Here is a 20,712-nt window from a genome sequence, read left to right as displayed (position 1 = left end):
ATGACAGCTTCAACGCAGACAAAATAATTAAATCCCTCAGACTTCAAAAATTATTTCTGATGTGTTGAATGCCATTACTAGAGAGCACGGTGGGGAATCTAAAGTGTGATCTAATATAGTAAATCCTAGTAGAAGAGGGAATTGAACATAGAGCAGGACCCACTCATTGTCATCTCATTCTGAAGTGAAGAGAAAAAAAGAAAGAGAACTTTGTACTGACAAAAAATGGACATTCCTTACCTGTCTATTAATAAACACATAAGAAAATACAGGTGCTTACTGTAGATACACCTAGGTTGTTTTGGCGATCCTGAAACATACTGAAGACCTCTCAATTTCTTAGTGTGAATGTCATCTTCCTCACTCAAACCTACCATAAAAGGACCACCCTTACCCACCCAATTCCTTAACCTCAGTTGTGATACAGTGTGTTGTGTTTTTTGTGGTGTACCGTAGACTGCTGTTTACTGGGGGCAAACGTGAGGCGACCAAATGTTTGTGACCTTGCCAAGTATAAACCCGGGTTTCGGGCTATGATTGAATTGGTATAGGGCATTCTTCAGCACAAGTTAGTTTGTACAATAATCTGGGTATATATGATTGAAGCTGTCTGTCGTTTTAATGGGTGGCTGTCACAAAGATGGCTGTAGTCCAAGAACCAACAAATAAACAACAGAAAGGTGGAGTTTGGTGAAGCTGAGCGATTGTTTGCGCTCAGCATTTAATAATGAAACAGACAGGTTGTAAAAGATAAACACGGCACAGGACACGGCACTGGCAGCCAAAACAAAGAGACAAACAAAAACGAACCACACAGACAAACACGGTGAGCTGAAATTATTATATCTATTACTATTACCTCCGTCTCCAATCCCGTTCTCCACTCACCGAACACACAACCCAGAGTGAGTGAAAACATGCTGCTTTTATGCAGCTGTACTGAGACTCGACTGCTAATCAATCATTCAATTTGAGTTGTGGTACAGCTGCATGTGAAGTTATAAGTGCAATTCTCCGTGCTCACATATTACTACATTTTACCTGCACGTGAAGTGCTGTGCAATCCTCGTGCCTAAATACAAATATATATTTTAAACACTCATGCTCGTAACCCATATTACATCCTGTGTACCAATGACTATACACCAACATTAACACACAAAACGCAACATACAACACAGAAATACACAGGGGCGGGGCAACATTGCCACATTGGCACACTTACATTTTGACATTTTATAATTTCTATACATTTTGGATGTAGGCAGGTTGTGGCAGGAATGCATTTTTTGTAGAAGTTTGTTTTGAAAGCTTTATCTGTGATTCATGTTGCAGGATCATTCATTTTTAATGCAGAATTGCACCTCATCTTATGTGGATGGAATTTATTGTATGTTGTCTAAAAGTTGCCGCAGGGTCAGTGCCAGTGTAGCCACAGACAGTGAGATCAATGATGAATGATATCCTGTTGATTACAGCTATGATTGCTTTAGGAAATGTGCCGTCTTCAAGTTCCAGTATTCAAAGCAATGGAACTGAATGTGCTTGGTGTATCTGGGATCATTCATGTTTGTCAGTTTAATTGTAGAGTCATAACTAGCAATTTGTTGTTGAATCAGAAACTTTAGGGAATTGCTAGAGCATTATCCTACATGCCAGGTTTAGTATTTGCTGGAACTTTGCTTCCTTAAAATATGCCCTTCTGGTTGCCTCCTTGCTGAGATTACAAGCTTTCAGTTAGACTGTTAACACACATAATAGAATTTTACTTGCAAAATTATGATTTGGTGTTCTCTTATCAACTTGATAATTGTTCCTTGTGGGCCACGTAATGTCATACAACAGATGGGGAGTAATACCAAAAACACTGGAGAAAGAGGAGCTTTCAATAAAATGGCTATTGAGGGAACAGAAAAACAGCAGCATTGTTGCAGGAGGGAGCATTCACAATGTGCTTACCCTCCACAATGGAAACCTGTATTGTATACTGTACAGTAGTAATTTTATGGCATTGTGAGGCGTGTGAGTAAAAATGGATTTTCCAGACAGTGATTTACGTGTAAAAATTAAAATTTTATTTAATATTACACGGAAAAAAAAAAAGAAAAATAATAAAGAAGGATGTGAGGGAGGGAGTGCTGGAGTAATCAAAAATAAAGGAACGGAAGCCTCTTAGTCCTCTTCACGTTCTGCTTAAATCCAAAAATAAAACAAAAAGGAATAAAAACAGAAAAGAGCCAAGTTAGTATGGCCTCCGTTCGTGATACAGTTCAAACTCCCAAGTACTTCCCTCCAGCCTTTTTTTCCCCGCCTCTATTCCTTAGGACCAACCCCGAACACAGTAGCACGTTCCCTTTAGTATGCAAACCCCGCCCCGGTAGTCAGTGGATCACCAATCCCAAACTGACAGGTATCCTTAATTTCACTTGACTCCAGTGGCTGGAATTTACATGCTCGTACTTCCGCCCCTCACCAAGATAACTTTTGTCATGGTCACAAGACCTTGGTAAGGGAAATCCCGAGTTGGTTTGATGCCTTCTACTGTTGGGAGGCTGAATTGCAGACCGAAACCCCTTTGACTCATCACAGGCATATATTTAAAAAATATAAATATTGATGCACAATGAAAATGCAACAGTCTACATCAGTAGCTCATTGGGCACATACATAATGTTTAGATTTTAAACAGTGACCAGATAGAGTTGTTGATTGTTTGAGTAGTACTGTTACTTAGGATAAGAAAATGCTGAGCTCAAGTCATGTGATTTCATAAAAATGCCAGGTGCTCAGTGTTTGTAAGAATCCATATAAATAGGCATTTGAAAAGAATGATTTTAAGTAATGCAAGAACAGTGAAAGATAGGACTATGCTCCACTTGAGTAATGAAGATCACTTGGTTGCTATCGGCATGATTGAAGGCAGCCTGTCTGTGAGAGAAGTTGCCCGGAGAATGAGATGTTCTGCTTCAACAATCGGCAGACTAGTCCAGAGAATCCAGGAAACCGGCTCTGTGAGGGACAGGCCACGTCCTGGAAGGCAGAGGGTCACCACACATCTGCGTAATCATTTTGAGACTGCAGTGGCTACAGCACGAGAAATTCCAGGAAGAAATAACCCGGGCATCAGCAGAATGACTAGCTCACCGTCTGCATGAAAATGATTTGCACGCTCTGGCCATTCAGGGGTAACATGTTGACAGCTGAGAGACAAAATCACCGTCTTCTATGGGCCAGAGAACATCTGAAGTGGTGGCAGAGAGAGTGGTGGAGTGTTTTATTCACGAATGAATGCCATTTTGCCCTTGACAGACCTGACGGAGGACGACGTGTGTGGAGACGTTGTGGTGAGCGTTATGCTGACTGTTGCATTGTTCAAGCCAACTGGTGGGGCAGTGGAAGTGTGATGGTGTGGGGTGGAACGCCTTTGGTGCAGTTTGTGGACATCTTTACTGCTCAGTGATACATTGACAAAGTCCTTGAGGAAAATAATTTTTCTGTTCCTGCAAGCCAATCTGGAAGTGCCAGTTTTCCAGCAGGACAATGCAAGACCACACAGTGCTAGGATTATAATTGCATGACTTCAAGAGAACAAAGTCGAAGTCTTGCCGTGGCCAGATTTTTCTCATGACCTGAGTCCAATAGAACATCTGTGGGACCACATCGCTAGTACCATCCACAGGATACAACCCCAACCAGCCAACCTTTGCCAGCTGGCTGCAGCTGCACAGGAAGAGTGGTGGAACATCCCACAGCAGTCTATCCAGAGGCTGGTCAGGTCTATGCGTCAACACTGCCAGGATTGTGTTAATGCTCAGGGAGGTCAAATCTGATGCTAATTTTGTAATGTTTTCATTTTGATAGTGTGCCATGTTTCATACTGAAAACTTATGATTCTTTGATCTGTATTTTTGTTCACATTTGATCTGTATTTTTTGTTCACATTTTCTGTGATTTTATTTGATATCTATGTTTAAAATAGTTTGAGTGTTGCATTTCTTTTGTGCATCATTGACTGTTCTGACTTAATGGTGTGGTGCATAAATGATCTTAATATTTGTGGATGAGAACAATTTTGTGTGTGTGTAAAAGTTAGCAGCTAAAAGAAATAATCTACATTTTAATGTAAGGACAATTCTGTAGCTATGTATGTAGTTGCATACAAAATAAATGGTGGCTGAATATGCCAAGTCACTGACACCATTATTAATCATTATTGAGATCCACAATCCTGCCAGGTTTATATTTATTGCTTAGTTACTAAATAAAAAGAAGAAAAGGTAATTGTTACAAATTGAGCTTAATTATGAATGCAGTGAAGCTCATATATTATGTGAAAGAAACAACCTGAATGTTACCCCGCTAGGTTTTTTTAATTTAATATTTTTATAATTAAAGTTGTATGATGTAGAAATAATTATCATTCAATACTGATTCACTGCCATCTTGGCTAGCAGAGCATTCACCTTTCTATTCACCTTTCTATTTACCTTTTGCACGCGTGGGAGTATGGGAGTATTTACCTACGTAACCAAATTGGTCATGTGATTTGAAAAGGTGGCCCTAAGTCTGCTTTGCATTCATACCTATGTTAAGCCCGGCCATGGGACGGGATTGCAGGCCCTGGGCCACATCAAAATGTTGGTCTAAATCTAGGTTGGTCCTGGGCTGCCTTTTCTTTTTTGGAGTGTTCACATATGAGAAAAGGCACCAGTGAGAAGGCCCTGGGCAACCTTAAATAGCAAGTGTGAATGGGCTCTAAGTTACACAAAATGAATGTTAACTTTCCCACACTGACACACACAGGTGCAGTCAGGAGCAGTTCCCAGTGCTGACTTCACAGTTTTTCTACCCTCAAGGCAGAGTGCAACATAATATGAAGTCCACAGGGTTTTGGTGTCAGTTGAAGCTAAAACAAAGCTATGAAAATCTGCTTACGCTAGACATGCACCTCCCAGCAGCTGTACAAAGGTGTCTACAGAACCTGCATTATACATGCGCGCATGTAGAAAGTAACCCCAGAGAAGAGCCATAATGCAGTTTAAAATCATATCTGTATTAATTAATTTCTACATTTTGTAACAGTGTTTTATATCCAGCAGCAACATAGAGGAAGTATTCTTACAGGCAGTGCTCCAGAGAAGGTTTTGCATCTGGGATCCAAATTTTACCTCTGAGAGAGTAAAATGTATTTTCAGGGGGTAAAATGCAACATTACCTTGAAGTCAACAATGCAATTTGATTTGTAGCAGGACTTGGGTGTTTACGCTTTAGCCTGTGTAGCTTCAAATTTTTCTTATTCTTACGGCGATTGGCTGCAAAGACAATAGGGCCAGCCAGAGATTGGATAATGTTTGTTGGTTGTTTTTTCTTGTGTACAGTTTTCTAGTAACTGAACACATTGTATTGTGGGAGATGTAGTTGTTAGTGGAAGCTTTAGGGAGGCGGAGGGGAGGCAGACAAGCTGTGCAGCAAAACTGCTATGCGTATTTTTACGCATTAAATTTAAATTTAATGCATATTTCAGCTTTTCTAATGCGTAAAAACAGCAGTTATGCAGCTTATCTGGAATGCTGCTTACAGGTATATAAATAAGACTCCCATTGCATTGTGGTCTGAGTCTCTCCAGGATTTACTATAAAGCTAATGAGTTATACCTGCATTATGTCAGACACACATTTTTTTGCAGGCCAAACCCGAAACAAGCCTTGATATTTCTATTCTTCATGATTGCTTGTCTGACATTAAATCTTGGATGCAAAATACTTTTCTACAGCTTAACTGTGATAAAACTGAAGTGATGTTAATTGGTTCTCCTTTACAGCTTCGCAAAGTTGAGAGTGTCAGCTTAAAAATTGGTGGGGTTGAAATAAGCTGTAGCTCAGAAGCCTGAAATCTTGGTGTGATTTTTGGCTCGGGATTATCTTTTGAGGTTCATGTTAAGAACATCAACAAGATTTCTTTTTACACTTTCATAACATCGCACGACTAGATCGTCTCTTAATGCTGTGGACGCTGAGAAATTGGTTCATGCTTTTATTACATCTCGTATTGACTATTGCAATGGACTGTTAGCGGGAGTATCTGGTAAGGTTCTCCAGAGACTCCAGATGGTCCAGAATGCAGAGGCCCGGGTTTTAACCAAACTCCAACTCTGCTCACATCACTCCAGTCCTGGCTTCTTTCCACTGGTTGCTGGTGAGGTATAGAATTGATTTTAAAATTATCTTACTTACGTATAAAGCTTTAAATAATTTGGCCCCAGTTTATCTAAGAGATTTATTAACCTTTCATGCCCCCATATGTGCCTTGAGATCTGCAGAGCAAAAACTATTATGTTTAAACAAACTATTATTATTAAACAAATCCCCTGGGCTGGATGAGATCCTCCCAGTAGTACTCAAAGATATGAAAGAAGTAATTTACAAACCGCTAACCAAGATCATGCAGCAGTCTCTTGACACAGGGGTGGTACCGACAGACTGGAAAATTGCAAACGTAATACCGATCCACAAAAAGGGAAACAAAACTGAACCAGGTAACTACAGACCAGTAAGCCTGACTTCTATTATATGCAAACTTATGGAAACTATAATAAGATCCAAAATGGAAAATTACCTATATGGTAACAGGGTACTGGGAGACAGTCAACATGGTTTTAGGAAAGGGAGATCGTGCCTAACTAACTTGCTTGATTTTTTTGAGGATGCAACATCGATATTGGATAATTGCAAAGCATATGACATGGTTTATTTAGATTTCCAGAAAGCTTTTGACAAAGTCCCGCACAAAAGATTAATTCTCAAACTGAACGCAGTTGGGATTCAAGGAAACACATGTACATGGATTAGGGAGTGGTTAACATGTAGAAAACAGAAAGTACTGATTAGAGGAAAAACCTCAGAATGGAGTGTGGTAACCAGCGGTGTACCACAGGGATCAGTATTAGGTCCTCTGCTATTCCTAATCTACATTAATGATTTAGATTCTGGTATAGTAAGCAAACTTGTTAAATTTGCAGACGACACAAAAGTAGGAGGAGTGGCAAACACTGTTGCAGCAGCAAAGGTCATTCAAAATGATCTAGACAAGATTCAGAACTGGGCAGACACATGGCAAATGACATTTAATAGAGAAAAGTGTAAGGTACTGCACGCAGGAAATAAAAATGTACATTATAAATATCATATGGGAGATATTGAAATTGGAGAAGGAATCTATGAAAAAGACCTAGGAGTTTTTGTTGACTCAGAAATGTCTTCATCTAGGCAATGTGGGGAAGCTATAAAAAAGGCTAACAAGATACTCGGATACATTGTGAAAAGTGTTGAATTTAAATCAAGGGAAGTAATGTTAAAACTGTACAATGCACTTGTAAGACCTCATCTTGAATATTGTGTGCAGTTCTGGTCACCTCGCTATAAAAAAGATATTGCTGCTCTAGAAAGAGTGCAAAGAAGAGCGACCAGAATTATTCCGGGCTTAAAAGGCATGTCATATGCAGACAGGCTAAAAGAATTGAATCTGTTCAGTCTTGAACAAAGAAGACTACGTGGCGACCTAATTCAAGCATTCAAAATTCTAAAAGGTATTGACAGTGTCGACGCAAGGGACTTTTTCAGCCTGAAAAAAGAAACAAGGACCAGGGGTCACAAATGGAGTTTAGAAAAAGGGGCATTCAGAACAGAAAATAGGAGACACTTTTTTACACAGAGAATTGTGAGGGTCTGGAATCAACTCCCCAGTAATGTTGTTGAAGCTGACACCCTGGGATCCTTCAAGAAGCTGCTTGATGAGATTTTGGGATCAATAAGCTACTAACAACCAAACGAGCAAGATGGGCCGAATGGCCTCCTCTCGTTTGTAAACTTTCTTATGTTCTTATGTTCTTATGTTCCAAAAACTAGGCTGTGATCAATGGGTGATCGGGCGTTTTCCTGCTATGTGCCACGGCTCTGGAATACTCTTCCTATTGCACTGAGAAAGGCTCCTTCTGTTGATGTTTTTAAATCTCTTCTAAAAACGTACCTTTTTACTATGGCTTTTTAAATTGTTTATCAGTGTTTTCTTTGTTGTTTGTTATGTTGTGTTTTGGTATTTATTTATCTATCTTTGCTTTTATGATTGTAAGTGCTTGTTTTTATTGCCTTTTTACTATATAAATTGTACAGTGCTATGTGATTCTTTAAAAAGTGCTTTATAAGTGTAATTATTATTATTATTATTAATATTATTATTGTTATTATTATTATTATTATTATTATTAATTTAGCATCTCCTGTGGTAAGGAACTGAGTCTTAGGAAACATTAGCTGTGATATGCAGTACATTAGTAGGTTTGTTTTAATGAAAAATGTCTCTCCTTTTATCTCTGTTTTACATAAGATAATGATGTAAGGGAATGAAAACCGTAGAATGGTGGCAACTATCCACCAAGTGCTATACTTTTGCACTGCTAAATGTACTCCATAGGTACTGCTAATAATTATGTTAGGGGTAGGATTGGTCAAACAGTTTCTTCATACATTCTGAGGTAAGACTACTGTATAAAAAAATGTGTGAAGTTCCCAAATCTTCTTAACTCGATGCTGCCAGGACTAAGGCTTCCTGAGGACCCTCATCTACTGCCAGTGTTGTATAGCAGTACTTCATTTTAGAGACTCAATGGAAAGCAATGTTATTCATTTCTGACAGACGTCAAGCTAAAAAGCGTTACATTTCCAATAATCCCGAGCACTTAACAGCAGCGTTCATGTAAATGAATGGATTGTTTGGCTCCTAGTTTGAGAACCCTTCAAGTAAATAAACCCAACTGCAAATAGTTTCTCAGCCCTTAACCACTGTCAAGAGAGTGGCTTGAGTCAATAATTGGACTCTGCTTAAATGTCTGTTTGGCCCTTGCTGTGACCCCGCATAAATTCATTATAATTAGCCTTCTGATTTTCGGTTTAAACTGATAAAACCCAATAAAACACCCCCCCGATACAAAAAAAATGAAATCGGTGGATAGCCAATAAACACTGGAAAAACTGTGGAAATGCTTCATCAATTCATGCCCTTTCACTTTAAAAAATAAAACCTACTACAAAAATAATAATACATACATTTCCCTGTGCTGCTGGGCAATGTCCCGCCTTCCTAACTTGTATCTATCATTGATTCGTTCTGAATACTTTAAACTCGCCCCAACTACTGAGTGACAACCCATCCTACATTTCCACTTGCGAGATTTAAAACAAGATTACAATCAGGATGGAGGCTTGTTAGTGGGATTTAAAGCTGTATTACAGTTAAGATACGGAGGACGTAAAACAGAATTGTGGCGAAATATACAAAAATACCTAAAACACAAAAAAACCCCAGAAGAATGTGCCCGTGACCAGAGGGATTTCGTTGTGGAAGACAGCAAAGGAAAGAAGATACAACTTAAGTGTACAAGTACTGTTGAGTTACTATACATATTTTGACACAAAAAAAATGCTCAAGCATTTTGGAAAGTAACCGAAAACAACAATTTCATACAGTATATCAAAAACGAAAGCCCCCCAAAAACCAATTTACATAAAACTCAAAAATAGCTAAAAATAAACCCTGAAAAGTACAATTAATAAAACAGGAAAAACAGATGCCCTAATTATAATGTTAATGTCACTGAACATGTACTTGGGTTTTATTGTACTGACAATTGCATCAACTAAAGGACTTTAAAATCCACCTGTCAGGAATGCTTCTATAAAGTAATTCTTGCTGTTGGAAAAAGAAAAAAAAAACAGTCCTCCCTGAGCCCGACATCTGTAAATCACTGGTCATTTTTCCTTTCCACTAATTACCAAGAAATTAGGCATTCAGTTAAGCATTCAGTTAATACCTAACCCTAACCTTAGGGTTTTATTGTCTATTATAGATATATAAGTCTTGTATAACTCGATTTTCCTTTGTTGTCCCATCGATAAAACAGATTTCATTTAATTTGTGTTGGATTCTGTGTTTTCACAAGTTTTAGTAAAGAAGGCTGTGAAACTTATCTCACAAATCAATATAAAAGGTGACATTTTAATTGCTCAGAAAAGGTAGACATGTTACAAGGAATGAGTGGAGGTTTCTGTGCACAGAGCTACAGCAGGACTGCAGGCATATAACACAGCCAGTCTCATAACATCATTATATTAAGAGCTGAAAACAGGCTGGGAGACAGACCTATTAACTGTGAAAGTACAGCATCAGTGGCAGACAGCAGGGGCCAAAAACAGGCCATCAGCAGTATTTGAGAGCGGTCGAAGATAAATTATCTGTATATAATTTTTAATATATTCATCTCTTACCCTTCATTCACTTCAGCGTACTTAAGTGCAACTACTTTTATGCCCAATAAAGTGTTTAGATGTACGGTGATGAATGTAGTTACATGTAGACAAGTTGAAGTCACAAACCAGCTTTCTAATTATTTTCCTAAGAATAAATGCCCCTTAGGACAGAACCTCTGTACTATTGAAGATAATATGCTACCGCCAAAGCTGTCAATAACATGGTGTGATGATGCTTTAAGAATAGTCACATTGCGGAACATATTGTTAACAAGGAGAGCTTGGAATATTTTTCTTTTTTTTTATCATAGGCTTCAGTTTTTGTGGTGCTTTTGAAAGGGGGCCACAGCCATGCACAATGACGGTGTAATGAACCCCTATGCAAAGCTGAACTTTGATTTTAAGGTGTTGTATATTTAAACCACTCACCTCTGGTGAGTTTACTATATCTTCTCAGCCATGCTGCATGCAGAGTAGTAGTGGAGCGAGAGAGGTAGCAGGGCAGCAGTGTGATGGTTAGGTGGAACCAACTATATTCCGGAACCCGAAAAAGTGTCCGGAATACGTTATATGTTATTTTCTGGAACAAACCTGTTTAGAGATATTTATGACCAAATGATATTTGAGATTTCACAATAAATCTGATATTTCCTTCTGTCTGCTTTTTATGGGCCTATAAGTACCTTCAACCCCAAACATTTCCCAGCTTTTGGCATAAATACCCCATTAAAATAGAGCCTGACTGTTATGTCAAATCTAGTCAAGTCAGGTCTCCAGAGATGATGAACAGCTAGTGAATAACTAGATTTTTTTCCCCACCCTACTTTAAAAATGTTCATTAATCCTTTAATGTATGACTCAGTCCCATGCACCCTGGAGCTGTCTGCCCACATTTGTCTCAGGGCTGTTTTTTTCTTCTTTTATGTCCGCCTAGAGTCTGCTTATTAGAACAGAGTTTTCTGTACAAATCCCTATGTTAAAACACCAGCACTGTTGATTAAACATTAATACTGCAGGGTCTGACTTTTCATCCTTGATAGTGGAGGGTATGGTGCAATTTATGTAAAAGAGAAGATAATAATAAACTATAGTGGAGAGGAATATTATTTATGTATGCAATTGAGCTATAAATGTGGTAAACATTATGTCTGCTTTGTTCGCTGGGTTACCTGGCAACAGTTTTTTTTTTCCCTTTATTGAATCAAAGGTTACTACCATCTGTCATGACACACCTGTGGGCTGCTCACATTGTTAATAGGGATGCTCTTGTTGTTAATAGGAATTTCCAGGCAGCATTGTACCATGCTATTAATATATTCAAACTTGAAAAGGATCAGAATTGTGTACATCTCACAAAGGTTACTACAGACATCAAAACCTGCACGTGCACTACCAGAGGGAAAATTACATAGACCTTTTTTCTGTTGTCGAATAATTACTCACTCAGTTTTAAAGGTATTTAAACTTCTTTAGAAAGGGCAGCCCCCAAAGTAAAGAAAAATAATATTTTGCCCATTTTTTACAATACTAATATTATTTAAACAGTATTATCTTTCTGGAAAATGACTACTGATAAAGAACCACGCTCTGTTAAGGGTGGTGGTGGTGGTGGTTGTGTTTAAGAAAACATTCAGGGCTTGCATTCTTATACTTTTGATTTCTCATGTGCACATTATTTATATAGTCAAACTGACAGCAAAGACACCTTCCCATATACAAGGAGGTTTGCACTATTGATTGCCCTCACTGTTGTAAGATAAGCACAGTTGAGCCTTTCTGTATGAAAAACTTTAAATGTGCCTGTGGCAAGATGGCTTGATGTCAGGACTGGAAGAAACACACAGTACTGTGAGTCAGTGAATGTGCTGGTGCGCCGATTTATTGCAAAATAAAAGATTGATCAAACCAAAACACTGAACAAAACAAAAGGCACGATGGCCAAACAAAACAAATACAGACCTGCAACAAGTATCGTGCTGAACTGTTTCAGCACGAGTTGCAATCGTTTTCTGTTAGAATTCTCAGCTCTGTCTCTCTCCCGTTCTTTCTCCCACTCTCCCCGTTCAGCCAAAGCTACTTGTTTTTATATGGTGGCTGAGGGATTAACTTTCTGTCAATTACCCAGTTTATCCCTCAACCACATTCGGCACATGTTTTCTCATATGTGTGGTCAACAGTCAGTTTATCAATAATCACCCGCTGTTGACCACACATTCTCACGATTTTATCTGGATGAAGCATTTTAACCCCATCCAAGCTGTCAAACAATAATAACAATAAAACAGTGTGTTTTTAAGTAAACACAAAACAGTACATTTAAATAATAATAGTACCTTGTCACAGTGATGTTTCATTTTGTTCTGAAAGTAATATTTGTCCATGGCAGTGTGGTTGCACTCCAGTGTTGTAAATTTCTGCAATTTTCAGTAATTCATTGAAAATTTTGAAAATGAAAGATCATTTTTTGTGGAGGGGTTAAACATCATTGTGAAATTACAAGGACTTGATTTTGCAAGGATATGAATGACTATAGGAGACTGTGAGGTTGAGTGGTTAAAGCAATGGGCTTGTAACAAGGAGGTCCCCAGTTCAAATCCCAACTCAACCTGATTTATTGTGTGACCCTGAACAAGTCACTTACCTTCCTTGTGCTTTGTCTTTCGGGTGAGGTGTTGTTTTAAGTGACTCTGCAACTGATGCATAGTTCACACACCTTAGTCTCTTATCTTGTAAAGCACTTTGTGATGGTGGTCCACTATGAAAGGCACGTAACGACATTAATACCAAGGTTCAACCAAATAAATCAACTTCATAACAAGGATCTCAGTTAACATTCCATACCCTACCTAAAAAATAAATCAATCTTTAATCATGTAGATGTAGATCTTTAACAAGTAATGTGTGTGCGATGTATACGAAATCTTCATATAACAAATAGGGCTGCTACGATTAAATCAAAAATCGATTTCGATTGATTCCATTCCTCATTATATACATTGATATTAATAGTGGACAATCGAGTCAATAATTACATTTTTGTAATGCTCATAATTAATAACATTATTTAAGCGATAGAGACCGTCGATGCAGGCTCTACTGTGTGGTAAATGACCAGGACTGGAGTTATGCGTCCCGAAGGCGCCAACGAAAGTCAAGGTCATCTACCACACGGTAGAGCACGCATCAAGAGGGCTCTATCGCTATTAGAAAACTTTTTTTTCTTTAAAAAAAACCCTTTAAAACCTATATTTACCTTGAACTTCTGACATTTCGCTGAGTAACCTTCCGCTGAAGAAAATAGTCCCTAACATAGTTAGAATAGAGAAACGACATACATGTAGAAAAAACAATTTTTATTATTATTATTGCCAGATAAATTAACTGTAGGATTGTTGAACAGTCTGTGTAGTATAGAGTCAGACTCGAAACTTGTTGTTGGAGGCGGGAAGTGATTCAAGCTAGAAGGGAATGGATTGGCTTGTGTGGAAAGAACGGAAACAGGTTTGGCAGTAGCTGCAAATTGAGCCTTCATTATGGTGTCCTGTCACAGACATATATGATTTTGTTTGTCTCAAGACCTGCGTCAAAAAGTATGTTTAAGTAGCTTTTTATGTTATCAGATTAGTTGTAGATTAGAATGTCTTATGCACAGGTTGATTAAAAATTTAATTTACAGTTAAGAACTTCAACGTTCCAGCGGGCATCTATGCAAAATAGAAGCCCCCTAGATCTGGATGCTGATTGGCTGTTCGCACTTAATCGTTTTCTAATTAACTTTATCAATGAAAATGAACCGAACACCCTGGCTCCTTGGCATTTACAGTGTTTCTGTCAGACAAGCAGTGGGCGTGTTCTTCTTCTGTCACTGAATAAAAAAATCTGTTTTTCATAAATTTGTGTCTAGTTTATATAGATTTCATTCCAAAGTACTGTAATCTGTTGGAGTAAATATTTCAGTAACACCCTGACATTACCAAGGCGTAAGTACCCCTGGCACTCAATTGATGTGCACAAGCTTTTACTTAACTGCAATGATGTTAAAATAATCACATCCGGGGGGAGGAATGAATCAAAAATGTATGTGAGCGGTACAATTATCGATATTTATTCAAACGATTTGATTTTGTGTGCCCAATTAATCGATTGCTATTTTGAGGCTTAAGTGACAGCCCCTCAAAATAAGAATAATTAATATACAGTTCTGCAGCAGAATATGCAACTTACGTTATTATAAATTAACATACTGACTGCACCACTTCATCATCAAAAAAAAACATATATATATATATATATATATATATATATATATATATATATATATATATATATATATATATATATATATATACCGTGCACTCGAAATCCTGACAACTGAAATTACATTATTTGACTTGGCATACTGAATTTACTGTATTATTTTTACTGGGTCTCATAGGTCAAGATGGGTGAAGTGTAAAAAGCTTTAAAAGCTTTAAATGGAGTTTGCACTTAGTGATTCTGGGTTCTGTTGCTTCAGTATTGAGTTATTCCTCTCATACGCCCTCTGTGTGTGTGTGTGTGTGTCCAGTATATGTAGAGTAGGTGTGGCCAGCAGAGTCGAAAAGTCATGTCATCTCAAACTGTGCACTGGTAAAGTATACTATAAATGAAAAGCAGCAATGTTTTATCTACAGTATAATGTCTTTGAGATATCTGTGTATTTCAAATTGTAGTATAAAGTTCAAGAAAAGGACCAAAACAATCTTCAGCTGAATTAAATGGGGAGAAGTGATAATACTGCTGTGCTAATAAAAGATAAGAAAATTAATTTTCAGTCAGTGGGCTTTTATGGTTAGTAGGAACCAGCAGAGCCAGGCAAAGGGTTGCAGGACTGTGGGTAGCCCCAGTGTGTGCGCCTTTCAACAGGAAGCCTCGGGTAGAACTACAGCAGCCTACTGCACAGCAGGCCTGGTTAAAAAAGGCATGGGCTTAATGAAGTGATTACTACCAGCTGGGGTACTCCAGCAACAGCCACCACAGGAACCACTGCACTAAAGAGAAAAAGATTGAATGCCATGTTTGGCCATACCATTCTAGGCAGCTATTTTATCAAGTCTATGTTTCTTAAAATTGATGTTTTTCCCCATGACTTGTTTTTCTTGTTGAACTAAAATATAAAAACTAAAAAGTTTATGATTATTTTGTCAGCAAGTTTTCAATAAGATCTGACAATGCTGCTAAAATAAAGGGCTTTAATAGTCTGCAAGTAAGAAATTGCAGTGTCCAGTGTGAAAACACAACACAAAATAATAGTAAATAATCAATAGTAGCGCTATAGTGTTAAAATGTTCAATACAAAAAAATGGTACCTGAGTTACAAGCTAATGTAAAAAATCTAAACAAAATCAAAAATATGGATTGTAACAGGAAAGCGTAACACGAAAGTATAACATGTATTTGTTATCTGAACCGAAGATAACCCCGACGCTAACCTGAATCATTCAATGCAGTTTTTTCTATTCATGCGAGTCACGGTATTTCCCCTCACGCATTATTTACACATGGTTATTAAAAACTTGAAATTAAAGGTGAGTGTGACATTTTTCAGCTAAAAGTTGGGGTGTTAACTTGGCAGAATCCAGTATTACTGTTGTTTGATCTCATCAAAACAGACCTTCCCTGGCCATTCTACATATATTTACAGGCAGAAATATATTCAAGGCACATCTTAATTTCCATAACCCTGGTTACACTTAAATGATCTATAAAAGAGGTAGCAAACTGCAGCTCCCAAGCCACATGCAGCACCCGGGCAGTTCAAGTGCGGCTCCCGGTGAAATGCTGGGTGATGCACATGTTGCAGCTCGATTGCGCCTGCATGTTCACAGCAAGGACATTTCGTCACTTGATGACCTTCGACACCGTGCACTGACACATGCGTATTTCAGTCATCTCGAATGAAAGCTGGATGTGCTGTTGAAAGTCAATTTCATAACTTTGAATTAAGGACTTGTTTTGTGGAGATAATGCACTGAACAAACCATCCATGAGTAAAAAACAAAAGTATGAGGCTTTAAGCCAGAATGGGAGGAAGATTTTGCTCTCTTTGGTAAACTTCTGTGTGTTATCTGCAACAAATCACATAAACACTATGCAGTCTGTACAAGGTGAGCAACCTCAAAGGTCATTACAAATCACAACAAATTTTCATCTGAATGTCCTCATGGATCAAACTTGAGGAGAAACAAGCTGGCATCTTCAAAAGCATGCTCCAGCAGACAACAGATGCTCCTTTTGGCGTTCAGTAAAGAAGCTGATGTAATGACTCAAGCGAGTTTTGTATGGCATGGCATATCGCTCGTGCCAAACGTTCTAATTCAGATTAATTCATATTTTTATAAAATTAGTGTTGGCGCTAGACTAGAGAATGCATGTTTAAATGTTGTATTGCAGGTCTAAAATTTATATTATATTTACATATCTTACGTTTTGTCATGAACAGGTACTGTAATCCCTTTCAAAATAAATACAGTGCATTTGTCATCCACAAAATTCTCAAAAGAGAATAACCAGAGATTTGCTGTTCTTTACTTATTAGAATTAGAAACATTTATCGATATCCCATTTGGTTGTGCTAATGATATTTCAGTTATTTGTTTGCTTGTTGCAGGGCTTTTCCAAATATAGCACTGCAGGTTCCTGGTACATTCTGTGCTGTAGGTCACACCATGGTTTGACACACGTTAGTCCATTGGAGTCAATCTGTCCTTGGATTAAAAACACTGCAATAAAATGATAGAACCAAGAGATCTTCAGAAAAAAAAGGTTAGCTTGTTGCTAGTTCAAATAAGATTGGGTTCTGCACTATAGGAATGAAATATTGCCTATTTTTTTCTCTGTCGACAGTAAAGTATGTGTGCAGAAGCTTTTGAACCCATTCACATGGTTGTAGTGATATTATTCTTTTATGGTGCACATTTTTTCAGGTTAAATTTTTATGCCTGGGCTTGTGCACTATGTATGAAAAGTTGCTGGAATTTAAATGAATGACCATAAGAAAGAGCAACCAAGACCCCACATTGTATAATCTATTGAGACCAGAATTTGTGGCTACATCATACTGAGAGCTTTTTCACGAAGAGTTGCAAGCAAATCTGCTAATTTAATTAAACTGGTTTAGCCTTTCGGCTGTCAAAGATTTGTACAAATTATTCATTCACAAGATAGGTTTGTTCATGGAGAAAATGTTTAAACTGTTGGGCCTTTTTATTTATTTATTTTTACTTACAGTAAATCAAGCAAAAATAATATTCACTACGTTTGCTGCAGCATGCCATTGGCCATCATACTAAACAAATATCATACAATGAAGAAATGTAGTGCAGAAGTACTTTTTATAAAATGGCTTGTCATTTCTAGTTAATTTTTATTTCATAGTTAGACGGGAACTGTGCCCTGATGTTGTTTTGCGGTTTGGCTTGGCTACAATCCCCTGCGCATTATAGTACTCCTGTTGGCATTCAAGGCTATTTTTAAAGGAGTGATTAACATGGCTTTAAAATACATTTTATTTTCTCTAATTATTAGAATTATAAGCATTATATTTCCCACGTTCTGTCATGAGAAAGATTTTTAAGTCATTTGTTTTTGGTGGGGGTTTTCAATTATAGCACTGCAGATTTCTGGAAAATCATGGTCTGACACCAGTAAGTTCATCAGCGTCAATCCAGCCTTACATTAAAAAAAACCACTGCACTAAAGAAGTAAAGAAATAAGTAATCTGCAAAAAAAAGGTTAAGTTATTGCTAATGCAAATAAGATAGGGTTGTGCAGTATAACAAAAAAGTCCTGCAGTTATACAGTGATTCAGAAGACATTCTGTCTGCTCAAATAAAAAGGCTAAAACAAACTGATAGAATACCATACTCCATAAGTCATACACTTTGTAGGTCTTTATTTGTGACACTGCTTGCTCCAGTGATGTTAAAAATAAGAATCATTATTGACTGTGTAACCTGTTTCTCTTGTTCTCTGTCCTTATGACTTCAACAACCTAGTCATGTACAATGATAAAATTGAATGCAATATCTTTACAGTAAAATGCTATTTTCTGCCCATGGTGCTTTTGATCAAATAAAGCCTTTAAAATCAGTCAAGTAATGCTGGAAAGTCTTTTTGATCTAGTATTGGGATGGGGTACTATGTGAAATGACTGTGCTCTGATGGTCTCAGTGCACATAGCCAGTGTAGCGTCACTTCAATGGCTGTTTTACTGGAAGTCTTTGTGAGGCGCTTGGTGATGGCAATACAATCGTTCACTGCTGTCATGTGTGTGTGTGTGTGTGTGTGTGTGTGTGTGTGTGTGTGTGTGTGTGTGGGGGGGGGGGGGGGGGGGGGGGGGGGGGGGGGGGGGGGGGGCAGGTATTACTATCAATGTGCCGACAAAATTTGAGAAAATATCCCCACAAAGATAGTAACTCCTGAAAAACAACATTGTGGATGTCCGCACTTTGTCAAACACCTTTTTAAGAACTAAATATGCCTTAAAAAAAAAATGGGCCAAAATATTTAGTTTGTTGTCGACTTTCACACTGTGTGGAGTTTTGTTTCACTGGAGTTACAAATAGTAAAGAAAAATATAGTGAGAGTCAATGAGAAGGCCCCACAAATACAGGAATGCAAACGTTTGTGTGTGCGCCCATGTGTGTGTGGATTCCTGTACAATCCTGTAATTCAGTGTGTATAGGTGGATTTCATGCACTGCAGTGCTACTGTCGCACAGTGTGCTTATTTAAAATATAATGTTAATAATGAATGTCAGATAAAGAATTATTTAGAGATAATGCCAGCATATAAAAATGAGGCTATTCTGGGAATGCCATTATTTAAAAGCTGTATGCTCAGGCCTATTCCAAGGAATGGTTCAAGCCCCTACAACTCAGCCTCAACATCAGAGGAAAAAACATGAATGGTTCGAATTGAAGCTTGGCAGGTAATCTGTGCAAACAGATGGATTTTAGTTATATTTGGCAGCAGATTAGGGGCTGCCCCGCTGTTCTGATGATCCTTTTTGCTATACAATTTGACAATGACTAATATTTTTTGTCAGCAAGTGTTGAAAGTCAAAGACATGCATCACACAGTCAATCAGAGTATGGAAGAGATGGTGATGTATTAAAAGACTATGGCTTTGCTTGCAGAACTTTGGAGTAATCACAAGGCAGCACACACTTGTTAACTGGATCGCCTCTAATCGACTTGCCCCATGCACACAACAAAAACTGCATTGCTTTTGTATGTTAAAAATGTATTATCAGCCTTCAACTTTCACAAGTTTGTAAACATTCATGTTTTTCTGTTGCTGATGCCGGGACAGAATTAATTTCACATTTTCAGTGCCTACTTGTCATTATTTATTCCTTAAAATAAAGTTTGTTGCAGTTTTTAATGGAGTTGAGCGAATCTCTGAGGCACAATACAAGTTTTGTCTACATTCTTCTTGTTTTTCTTTTTCTTTTTTTTTTTTACATGAACTAGTGACAGAGTGTTGAAGGGGGCAGGATACTGGTTACCCCAGGTGTACTTGGAGAGACGTGATTCTGAGAGCTCTATTGAGGTGACATAGGTGCTTAAAAGGTTACTAGGATGTGATGACTGAAACAGAAAATTATATAAAACGATACCTCCATGATACATCCCAAATCCCTTGCTATCTTTTACCTTCTTATAATGAGCTTAGATTAGAGAAACTCACCTAGCTGTTGCTGCTGTAATCCACCCTCAACCTCCCTAACCTCTTGTAGATCATATAGGCTTTTTTTTTTAAGAATTAACTTAAATATCCACTTGCTTTAACAGGCACAGACAAAACCACCCTTATCTATTGATTAAAGCAAAGCACTGTTGATGATACCTTACAACACTGCTGAAAACATTGCTGTCTGTTTGCCAAATGATCAAAGGGGGGCATTTGCATCAGAACGGGAGGCCAGACAGACAGGCTCCCGGATGACTGGAAGATGAGTTGAACCAGGTTGCAAAGGAGGGGTCCATCTTGTGGGGAAGGTTACAGTACAGTTGTACAGTACACATAATGAAGATTATAAAGAATTTATTTTTAATGTTCACCCTTCACATCACCTCAGTTTAAAATCATTAGAATCATAAATTGTTCTCACTCTTATGTTTTTAAACTAATACTAGATTAACCAACCTGCCCCAAGAGTAAAAACAGGAACTTCTGTATAACCAAAAATATCTTGAAGTGTTTAGCACCAACAGACAGGGCAATTTTTTTCCAGGGGAAATAAAAATAGTTTTTGCTCAAACTTGGAAACTTTAGCCAGTGTCATTGACCTTTAAATGTCCACATTGTTGAGATTATGGTGATACCATTTTAAGGCAGAAACGGGGCGGAGACCTTAATCCCACA

At 37.9% G+C, this 20,712-nt stretch overlaps 1 protein-coding gene across 13 annotated transcripts in view; it reads left to right on the top strand.

Moving 5' to 3' along the window:
- LOC121314924 (regulating synaptic membrane exocytosis protein 2-like) overlaps positions 1 to 20,712 on the top strand; it is a 247,534-nt gene that overhangs the window by 7,098 nt on the left and 219,724 nt on the right. The gene's annotated exons all lie outside the window — the stretch shown is intronic.

Source organism: Polyodon spathula, chromosome 4 (genome assembly GCF_017654505.1).
Source record: "Polyodon spathula isolate WHYD16114869_AA chromosome 4, ASM1765450v1, whole genome shotgun sequence".
Taxonomy (NCBI): Eukaryota; Metazoa; Chordata; class Actinopteri; order Acipenseriformes; family Polyodontidae; genus Polyodon; species Polyodon spathula.
The sequence above is the reverse complement of the archived record's forward strand: the minus strand, read 5'-3'. Positions and strand labels throughout refer to the sequence as shown.